General features: G+C 49.6%; 2 pseudogenes; both read left to right on the top strand.

Annotated features, from left to right (window-relative positions):
* The first annotated feature begins 3,869 nt into the window (after positions 1–3,869).
* Positions 3,870–4,532, top strand: LOC144122056 (GTP-binding nuclear protein Ran pseudogene; annotated as a pseudogene).
* Positions 4,533–8,390: 3,858 nt separating this feature from the next.
* On the top strand, positions 8,391–10,021 carry LOC144122046 (uncharacterized; annotated as a pseudogene).
* Positions 10,022–11,392: the final 1,371 nt, after the last annotated feature.

The following is an 11,392-nucleotide window of genomic DNA, read 5'->3' as shown; positions in this document are numbered from 1 at the left end:
CCCTATACGAAAGGGCGGCCGCGGTACCCCTCAATGGGCGATACTTTCGTCTTTCCTTTTTAATGTCGCCCTGTGCAGATCACCAGGACAACTGATTAACAGAACTCAAGCACAGCCCTCTTGCCGACGATATTATGCTATGGGCGGAAGCAGGCAAGCCAGAGATTAAGAAGCCTTCTTTGAGGAAGGCAGTGATACGGTGCATCAATTCGCGGGCGCACGAGGACTGGCATCTTTCACGGGAAAGTCTGAACAAATGGCGCTGCTGTCAATATGCAGAGGTAGAACAAAATGCAGACCACCGAGAAATCTATTAGCTCAAATTGAGAGATGAAGAAGTCAAAGTCGGTACGATCAGCGTCTAGGCATGTTATTTCAAGGAAATGGTAACAGAAGCGACATGATCCGCAAGTTGGAAAGCGTCACGCTCCAAACATCTCACTTCATCAAATGGATGTCCGATATGAAGGAACTTGAACTAATCAGAGGGAATAACTACGTGGTGTCGAAAAAAGCATTATGCAAAGGAAGGAGCATAAGAGACAGCTCTTAGTACTCCCCCATCAGCACTTCTACCGAAAAACTAACCGCTTTGGGCATGGTCCACAAGACGGTGAATAAACTTATCTAACGTAACCTCTACTTGCAGTATACTCGTTTAAACACCGTGGCAACGGGATGGTGCATCCTTGCTGCCATGGGAATACATCACGAGAAGGCAACGCATCCAAAAACAAGCCTTAATTACCAAGCAAATTAGGAACAATTTGTTGGCCCCTCCCTTCCAGAAGAGCATGCACCCGGAATACTATGAATCACGTTGCCAACAACGCAGAAAACACCCGCACGAACGCTACCACAGAGACCCTTGTGTGGTGTACACGGACGCAGCCGACTTTTCCGTGAAAGAGGACTGGCATCCTTCACGGAAAGGTCTGAACAGATGCAAATGGCTCTCTGGCCGATACCCACAGGTAGAACAAAATGAAGACCACCATGAAATTTGCAGCTAAAATTAAAGGGACACTGAGGAGAATTTGAAGTTGGCTTGTATCGATAGGGTACCAGCTCCTGATCACAAAAACGCCACTCTTACTGAAAACAAAGCTGTTGTAAGGTAGAAAATAGCAAGAACCAAAATATAGGTATCGCCGCCACAGGCCAATCTCGCAAGTACTAGCGTGATGACGTCATAGGACAAGAGACGCCACCTTGGAGGAATTTTTATTCCTACATGGAAGTCGCGAATCTCTCAGGCTGACAAAGGAAGGTTGCGCGTTTCAGTATTGAGGAAATTTTGTTTTAAAACCGACAGTGTACTTTTATCACACAAGGAAGACAGACAAAAGACATCCTGAATGTTGAGAGCAAAGAAAACGGATGCTTGGCGCGCCACAGGCGGCCAGGAGAGTTTCGACGTGTTATGGCAATTCGCGTCTATGAGATTTGCGTGCCCCGTGGTTTTGTTTTTGACGCGCCTCGATTTAAAAGCGCCGAACAGCAGAGGAACTCAATGTGCCGCTTCAAGTGCTAGTTAACCTTTGAAAGAGACTGTTAAGGCTGGTCAAATGATCGCCACGGTCGATGAAAAACCATGATGGCACGATGGTCGGTGATCGCACAAGGCAGTTCGCAGTATTAAGAGCACTTGTGTCTTCGCACGCTCGCTCGCTCGGCGAAACATTCACGGCTGTGCCAGTCAACTTCAAACTACTTAACGGAAATCGTTTATTATGGACGGGAGACAGTGTATAAGGCAGTTAAGAAAAATTGCTGATGGCCTAGCTCTGTTAGGCCAGGATATACATGGCGAAAGCGCAGAGACTTCTGCATTGGAAGAGTGCGTTCACTAGATGCGCATTTATTCACTGCCAAAGTTTGAGCCGTCGTGGCGGAGTGGTAGCGTCTCCGCCTCAAACGCCAAAGGCCCTGGTTCGATACCCAGGCCCGGCACGTTTTGTTTTTCTTCAGTGAGTGGGCGGGCGGCTTCAGTGGCTCCCATAGATTCCGCCACCGAATACATTGGTTAGCGGTTAAGCGTAGGCTCTGCTAAGACGCATTTATACTCCGGCTAAACACGCGCGCGCGCTGCACGGTGACGTCACGTCGAACACAGCGAGACCCTCTATACTCCAACAGCGCTTGAGTGACCACCGACGCATTCGGCAGCTTCGGCACACTCTGACCCAACTGGCGGAGACATGGAGCATGTCCCTATTTCGTGCCGAGTGCGTCAGCCGCCGCCAGCCCGGCTAGACGGAATCGGGTCCGCGGCGAGGTGCGCATTGTGACGTCATTCAATAGCTTCGGCAGTTGGACGGAGCTGTTTTTCGAACTCTCGGCTAATTGAATCCATTCACAGTACACGTCTGAAGGTACACGCAAGTGGGCGAGAGAGCCCGATCCAGTGCACCCCGTACCTCCGGAAACGCGCGAAAGCCGTTGAAGCGTCGTGCGTCGGCTTTACTTTCGAGCCACCAGCTTTAAACGTGAGCGCCCTTGAGCACCCGTCCGTTTTTTGTGGTAAAAAATAACATGGCCCTTCCAACCTTGAGAGACCTCGACGCCGCCTGCTGCAACGTGCAACCGCGCCGTTCAAGGAATCGCAATCCATTGGCCCCAAAGCCCCGGCCAGCCTCCGATGCGCGCAACGCGCCGACCTTGTCCTGGCCCCTCGCGACTCCTCGCACTGGGATTATGATATTTATTGGCAACGGCTCCTCACCGCGGAGGAGGGAACCGACCCGCTGGCGTCTAACCTAACCGTGCTCCCTCAAAAGCATCGCACGCTCTGTGGGGCCGAGGTCGCTGAAATGCAGGCCGGAGTTCTTGCGAGAACTTCGTCGTCGGGTTCGGTACGGGATCCATCGTAATTAGAAAACATTTCCTGCCTCCTCACTTGCGGAAAAAGCATGCAACCCGAATGACACGAATCACTTCGCCAAGAGCGTAGCAAACACCTGCACGATCTCTACCACAAAGAGCCTGGGGTGGTTTACACGGGCGTAGCCAACCACGCCATAGAACGGGCGATGAACGCAGTCGTCGCGGATGTACAGGGAATCCTCCACAGCGAAGGCATGATCAATACCACTAATACCGAAATCGCCGAAGACCTCACCATTTCACACATTGTCAGGATCACTTGGGCAGGCGCTCATTCCTGCCTCCCAAGCAACTATTCATCCCACAACGCTGCCCTTGAGCTACCATAGTAAGGAAAGACAGAAGACGAAGAGGTCAGTAACTTCTCAGAACTTCTCAGAAGGTGTACTGACCATATAACAGGAACTAACGCAGGCCTACTGGCTTGCCAATAAACAATATCCCACCGGCCACAGAACCCTAAATAATCCTGCTTGCGAGTTCATACACCTGCGTCCGCCCTGTCTGCAAGGCATCTCCCCTTTACCAGGGACGCTCAAGATCTGGTGAACTCTTTGTTAGTGTTGTACGCGTGTTGAGTGTGTCTTTTTGTTTATGCTTTCATTTCTTAATGGCTATTTTTCTTTAAACTGTAAACACGGCTTCGTTTTGTTTTTTTAGAATTGTTCGCTGTCTTGTTCGGAACTGCACGTGGTAGCGTTCCCCTTCTGCAGTCGGGTCGCGTTTAAAGTTCGCGACGCTGACACTACTACTTGTAAGCACTGAATTGTAACGACACAGCACACGCGCTGTGTGCAAGCCCCTGAAATCTGCAGTCGTATGCCGGCGCACTCTCCAAAGACCGGCAAGAGAAAAACACGACGAAAACCCTACACAAAAATTTTGCGCTCTGCAAACTGTCTCTAAATTGGATTTGTGAGAAAGTATATGTAAGTAGACTACAGCGTTAACGCGCCGTTTTTTCCGGAACCTTCATCCTCAGCATGCAACAGCCTCTGACCAACAACGAAGACGGCTTCCCCACGTTCAGATGTTTCTGGCAGGTGATGTAGGCACGGGAAGACTGTTTTTCAGGCGCCACTTGAGGGGAGAGTTCAGCGGCAGATACGAGTCCATTCCTGGCGTGAACGTCGGCCCGCTCGGCTTCCACACAAACCGGGGACCCATCAAGTTGGCCGTCTGGGACCGGCAGGACAAGAGAAGCTTGCCTGTCTGCGGGACTGCCACTACAGGGCCATGCAGAGCCAGTGCGCCATCGTGATGTTCGACGTGACCTCCCGCGCATCGTACGAGCACGTGCCTGAGTGGTACCACGGTTGGTCCGTGTCTACGACGACATCCCCGTTGTGCTATGCGGCAACAAAGTAGGCCTTAAGGATCGCAAGGTAAATATCAAGTCGATCGATTTTCACATTAGAAAAAACCTGCCGTACCACGACATCAGCGTGAAAACGATTTTCAATATTGAAAAGCCATTCTTGTCACCGGCGAGCAAGTTTGTAGGCGTCCCGGAACTGGAGTTTGTTGTTGAACCGGCCCCAGTTCCTCCCGAGACCAGAACTGATGATGACCACCAGGAAAGACTCAACAGCGAAATGAGAACGGCTCTCCACGCGCTTCTTCCAGTCGACGACGATGACTTTTGATTGGTGGTTGTTTCACGCACTTTGCTGGTCCGGACAGGATGTTAGGTGCCTCCTTCTTTCATCTGCTGCTCCACAGGTGCGCAAGCTCTGTGCAGAGCTGTGTGCTTCCTGCAACTCCCTATTATGTTTTGCTGAAAATATAATATCAAGGATTCGCCACAGGGGAGGTTAGTCAATCGTTGTTTGTGTGCAGTGTTTGCCTTTCGGTGATTATTTTTCAGTCAACTCAGTGCAAGTGTAGAGGTAGTGATATGTGGTTTTTGCCCCGAAGCGTCACATGGGCGATGATGGAGGGCTCCGGGATGATTTCGACTACCTGCAGATCTTTGCGTGCACTGGCACCGCGCGGCGCGCAGGAGCCTTGGGTTTTACCCTCCATAGAAACGTTGCCGCCGCAGACGGGTTGAATCGGGGACTTCGGGTCAGTCCTGATATACAGCACTCCCAACGAGGACTGATCCGGAGTCCCCGGGTTTGAACACGACCACGGCAGCAGCGTTTCGATGGAGAGGAAACGCCAAGGGGCCCGTTCCCATCGCGTTGCCAGTGCGCGCCAAAGATCGCCAGGTAGTCTAAATCATTCCAGAGCCCTCCATCACAGCCCATGTGACGCTTCGGGGCATTTACCACATATCACTGCCTCTACACATGCACTGAGTTGACTGAAAAATAATAAGCGATGCCAAAAAAAGGACGAAGCCAAAAAATGTTGGGGCTGAGGTCCATAACGCTGGATGAGAAGTACGAGGTGTCGACATACATAGCGGCACACGAAAGCTGTGGCAAGGGAGTGGTACGGGCTCTAGATCTGAGAGTGTCTGCGAAAGACCTGGAATTGGCTTTCTCACACCCGAAGAATCCTCCCATTCTTGGTGTTGCACACCATCTCGGTGATCATCACTTTTCTTGGCGACTATGTGCCGCAAATGAATTATGTGCTTCAGGGTGACAATGAAGTGCTTTCTCTACAAGAGATATGAAGTATGCTAAAGGTGTGGTGAGCTGGGACATCGCTCCGACGTGTGGGTCAGTCCGCATGCAAAGTGCACAGGATGTGGGGCAACCTCCCCGACGAAGCACCACGAGTGTGTGCCGAGGTGCCGATTGTCTGGCAAAGATCACATATCTGGAGATATGAGGTGCAGGCACTCTTGCGAACACCTTGCATAGTGAAGAAACGACAGTGGGAAATGAAGCTGGAAGAGGAAGCGAGAGAGAATGAAGAGCGACACAAGGCTGACGCAGAAAAGCAACGGCACAGCAGGAATGACTGGTTTAGAAATCGTTCGAGGAGTGAATCCAGGCATCGCCGCAAGTCAAGAGAGCTTTCGGAATCCTTCCCCCGACTGCCATCGGTGGAAAAGGAGAAACCGACCGCCAAGGAGCCTCAGAACTGTAGTGGCTGCACGCAAGCGAAGACAAAGTCTACTGGACAAAAGGTGGGTTGGGTAAATAACGTCTCCCAGGATGCTAATGCGGAAATTATTAAAACAAGATTTTACAAGAACAAAATGCCGAATTACGCAAACTTTATGACATTAAGAAACAGCTAGCCACCAAACTTGAACTGGCACCGGAAATATCCCGGCTAGCTAATCCTCCATCCTTAAGAAGAGGGCTAAGCAAACAGAGGTCGAGGATGATCGCGGAATGAGAATTGTAGCTCTTGAGGTTGAAAAAATGTCGTTGCATGGAATGCTTCAAACGGTACTTGAGAAACGAGAACTGGTCAATGCTGTCGAGCAAATGAAGGCTTAATTTGCTAGTAAGGACAGGCAGTTGCAATGGCTCTACCAAGAGGCTCAAATACTGAAACAAGATGGCTCTGCACCACTATAATCACACAGTTTGGCAGTGGAACTGTAGAGGTTTCTCGCGTAAACGTGCGGTTCTGCAGGCCTCTCTCATCAATGGCGATCGACTGGAGGTCATTGCAGGCTAGGAGTGCGGTAAAGATGCTAAATTAGCGGGTGACAAATCTTCTTCGAGGTCAGGTAACGCTACCCAAGTGACTACCTTTGGAAAAAGAAACATTTTTCTCTGCAACACAAGACGGCAAATGCGCATATCGATCATGTTTTGGTCGAACTCATCCCTCGTAATCGCAAAAACAATAACCTTTTCATCCTGAACGTGTATAGCTCGCCCAGGCAGCGCATATGTGACCTTACCTATCTTTTTGCAAAAACCAAGGTTATTTCAAAAAGAATGCCACTCTGGATAGTGGGCGATTTTAATGGGCACCATCCGGCATGGGGATATAAATTCACGCGGGCTAAGGGCAGAAATCTCGGATAAAATTCAACAACATGGGCTCAGCCTCACTACAGACCCGATGAGGCCGACTAGGAGAGGAAATAGCGTATCCGACGACACGACACCTGATCTAACCTTGGTCGCTAGTGACATCACTGCTACATGGTGCGACACCGGGGAAGACGTAGGAAGCGATCATAGGATACTAGAGATCATAGTTGAGAATGGCCCACCTATCATCAGTAAAAGCAGAGTTGAGACTATACTTTCGGATAACTTTAGAAGTATCAGGTCGAGACCGGACCCGATAAGAGATATTAACGATTGCAGCAAGCGAGTTATTCAACCTGCTCAGGACGCTACCGAAGAGATAGAATTTGAAGGTGATCCGTAAGTCATTGATAGACATGTAGTGAGTTTATGGAAGAAAAAGAAAGGGTTAGAGCAAAAGATCAGCCAGAGAAGAGGTGACATTGATATCAGAAAACAGCATGCTCCATTGAACAAAGACGTTGAAGAGCATGCATTGGAACTCACCAAGTAAAATTGGGGTAATATTTGTGAACAAATGGATAGAAATAATGGCAGTGCCGGAACGTGGAAACTGCTCCGACATCTATCAGATCCAGAGGAAACAAAATCTGAGGCACGATAGGAGCTTCAAAATCTGGTGTAGAAATATAACGGTCCGATAAAGCAACTTATACGCGAGGTTAAGTGTCGCTACCTAAACTGCTCTGGAGATGAGAGTCTCCCTGAATACGCGGGCTCGGAAAACCCGGAATTGGACAGTCCCATAACTGTCGGGCAAGTGAGGGGTGAACTCAACCGCCTAAGAACGAAAACGTCTGCCAGGCGGGAAAAATCAAGAACAGGATGCTCAGTAATCTTGACGACCGTTCCATTCTTCATCTTACAACCTATATGCAAGAATACTGGGACAAGGGAGAGATACCACAAGCGTGGAAAGCTGCGAACCTGGTCTTCATTCCGAAACCAGAAAAGAAGCTCAGCTTTGAGCCTCTCAGACCCATTTCCATCACATCTTGCGTTGGAAAATTGATGGAGCACGTAATTCAAACTAGAATGAATAGATTCATGAAAGATGAAAATCTTTATCCTGATACGATATGTTTCAGACCAAACCTATCGGCATGCGATGTCATGCTACAGCTGAAGGAGCAGGTAATCGATAAAAAGACTGTTGACACTAGGGTCATTGTGGGACTGGACCTCTGCAAAGCTTTTGATAGTAGACGTTTTTAGCATACCGGAGGCGCACTACCGGATCCGTATACCGGTCTACCGGACGCCGGCTGCGCACGCGCAGTGGCTCCCCCTCACCCCAACAATGCCACTGGTATACGTCTACGCTAGTACGTTTCCGGTATGCTAAAAGCGTCTAGTGTCAAACAGGTAGCCATACTTGATAACCTTAGCCAGCTAAACGTTGGAGTCAAGAAATATAACTACGTAAGGGAAGTTATCTCAAATCTGACTGCCACTATCAGCCTGTGCGCAAAATCACTCAAAAACAATACATTGCCGAACAGAGCGGCGGCACAAGGGTCCGTTCTCTCTCCGAGCCTGTTCACTGTAGCGATGATTGGGCTTCCAGGGCCGCTGGACGGAATCACAAATCTGCATCACACCATATATGTTGACGATTTGACGCTGTCGGTGAGCAGGGGTAGCGATGGACAGATTGAAAGCACACGTCAGAGACCATTGATGTAATAGAGAAATATCTCACGCCGATTGGGTTAAAATGCTCGACAGAAAAATCACAGGCTCTTTAACTGTCATCTCAAAAAAGGAAACGAAACAGTCCCCCTTGCAAAGGCTGTGATATTGCTTTACAAGTGAATGGCGATGCCATTCCGACGGTAGACAGTATTCGAGTCCTAGGATTGCGCATACAACCAAATGGCAAAAAAAAACAAACTCTCATGAGACCTAAAGCGAGTACCAGCCAGACGTGCCGGCTACTCAAGCGCATTTCTAACAAGCATGCGGGGATGAAGGAAGCCAATCTTTTGAGATTGGTTCAGGCTTCCGTCATAAGCCGAGCGCTATACGTTGCCGCCTATCTCAAACTGGCCGAAGCAGAAAAAGGACAGAAGTGTAATCATAATAAGAAAAGGGATCAAAACCGCACTAGGGCTTCTTCCGAACACTTCCACGGTAAGACATCTCAGGCTAGGTGTCTCCAAAACTCTGACTGAGCTCAGAAAACTGACACGGTGTAGCAGCATCAAAGGCTTTTAAAAACCAAAACTGCAAGAAAAATCATGAAGCGCCTGGAGTTCGAACCCTCGGAGGGTTCAAATCAGACAGATAATGTACCTAAAGCAACCTGGGATAGACTCAAAATTCCACCGCTGCCAAAGAACATGCATATGGTATTTCACGAAGGTAGACGCAAAGATAGGGCTGCCGCCTTACAGGACAAATTTCGAGGTAGATCCGCTGCGCTCTACACGGACGCTGCCGAATACGATCGCAAGGCAGCACACACAGCAGTAGTGGTTCGTGAGAGTGGCGAGCCGGTCTCGTGCTGCATCGTTAAAAACACAAGTGCAACTGAGGCAGAAGAAGTTGCCATTGCTCTAGCAATAATGGAAAACGATACAAGGGTGGTAGTGAGTGACTCTAAGGCAGCCATTAAGAATTATGATATGGTCTCTCCGCTGCAACCGTCAAAATTATGAGAGAAGGGCAAGTACCATCAGTGCAAATCTCACTGATTTGGTCTCCGCCTCATCAGAGCCTGTGGGGGAACCAGAAGGCGCACGCGACCGCCCGAGGGCTCAGTTTCCGTTCGATCGACGCTACTCGCTGCCTCCACGCGAAGAACACCTCCCTTCGGGTGACGCGCTCACACCATTCCATGAAATCATTTCTCATAAGCTCGGTCGTAAGGCCTATCCCGCGGCATATAAACAGCTCTTTAGAAAGAGGAAATCATGAGGAGGAAATTGCAAACTTGGATGTTTCCAAACCCTCAGATGTACAGTAAATGGCATCCAGAAGTCTTTAATCCTAGTTGTACGCACTGCAATGGCATTGCCGATCTAGTCCATACGGTCTGCACCTGCCCTTTTTATAACGACCGGAATAGAAATTTACAATCCTGGAAGCCCTTATTGCTCAACCTCGAAGAAAAACAACGCGTAGTCATCAGTCTCGCCCTGACCGCCGCCGAGTCCCAAGGGATTACGGCCGACGGGTAGAGGAATTTATGGGGTTTAGGCTACAGCTTTCTCCCCTGTCATTTTTGATGGGTGCAAATTAAAGTTATTTCTCTCTCTCTCTCTCTCTCCAGATCAGTAGCTGAGCGCCTCAATCCAAGTGGTAGAAAATATTCTGAAGCCCTACACTACGGCACCTCTTTCTTCCTTTCTTCTCTCAAGTCCCTCCTTTACCCTTCCCTTGCCGCACCGTTCAGGTGTCCGCCGAGATGCGTGACAGATACTATGCCATTCCCATACCGCAAAAGCCTTTTTTTCAGATTGAATGGTAAAACATTTATTGCGTCGAGAGCAGGTTGCAGGAGACATATACTAGATGGACGCTAGCCCATGGCTGGCGGCGACCTCATTGGCCCGCTCAATTGCCCGTGCTTGAATCTTAAGGTCCGAGCTGACCAGCACGGCCTCCCACCGCTCGGGAGAAGGGAGCTGTATAAACTCTGCCGGAGGCGGATCATTTGCGCTGTTCCAGAGAATGTGGTCGTATGTGGCCTTTCCACCACATTTATGTCAGTTTGGGTCGTACTGGCCAGGGTATATGAGGGCAAGCACTGCCGGATTCAGAAGCGTGTTTGCAGTCGGCGCCAGGTAACTTCCTGCGCATTTGTTAACGATTTGTGGGGAGGGGGATATGCGCGCCTCTCCAGCCTAAAGTGATGGGTGATGTTATGAAATGAGATCAACCCGTAACTCGTGAAATTCGGGTCGGAAGGCGCTCACTGCCTGGCCGACGACAGCTCGGGCTTGCACATGAGCGGCCTCGTTCCCTGTATTAGACAAGTGGGCCGGGACCCATATCAATTCAACTTCTTTAATCGGAAGGGGTGTGTTTTGGAGGATGCGGAGTAAGGTAAATGTGATACGGCCCCTCGCGAAATTGCTGCTCTGTGCAGAGCTGTGTGCTTGCTGAAACTCCCTATTATGTCGTGTTGAAGATTATAATATAAATTATTCGCCACAGGTAAGGTTAGTCAATCGTTGATTGTGTGCAGTGCTTGTCTTTCGGTAATTGTTCTTCAGTCAACTCCGTACATATGTAGAGGTAGTGATATGTGATTAATGTCCCACAGTGTGACATGGGCTATGATGGAGTGCTCCGGAATGATTTGGACCACCTGGAGATATTTGGCGCGTACTTGCATCGCACGGCGCGCGGGCGCCTTGGCGCTTCCCCTCCATCAAAACGCTGCCGCCGCGGTCGGGTTCGAACCCGGGTATTCCGCATCAGTAGCGAGAACCTCAATCCAGGTGGTGGTCGAAATTATTCTGGAGCCCTCAACTACAGCACCTTTCTCTTCCTTTCTTCTCTCAGTCTCTCGTTTATTCCTTATGGCACGGTTGAGGTTTCGGCCG

Source organism: Amblyomma americanum, chromosome 1 (assembly GCF_052857255.1).
Source record: "Amblyomma americanum isolate KBUSLIRL-KWMA chromosome 1, ASM5285725v1, whole genome shotgun sequence".
Lineage (NCBI taxonomy): Eukaryota > Metazoa > Arthropoda > Arachnida > Ixodida > Ixodidae > Amblyomma > Amblyomma americanum.
This window is presented reverse-complemented; position numbering and strand designations above follow the sequence as displayed.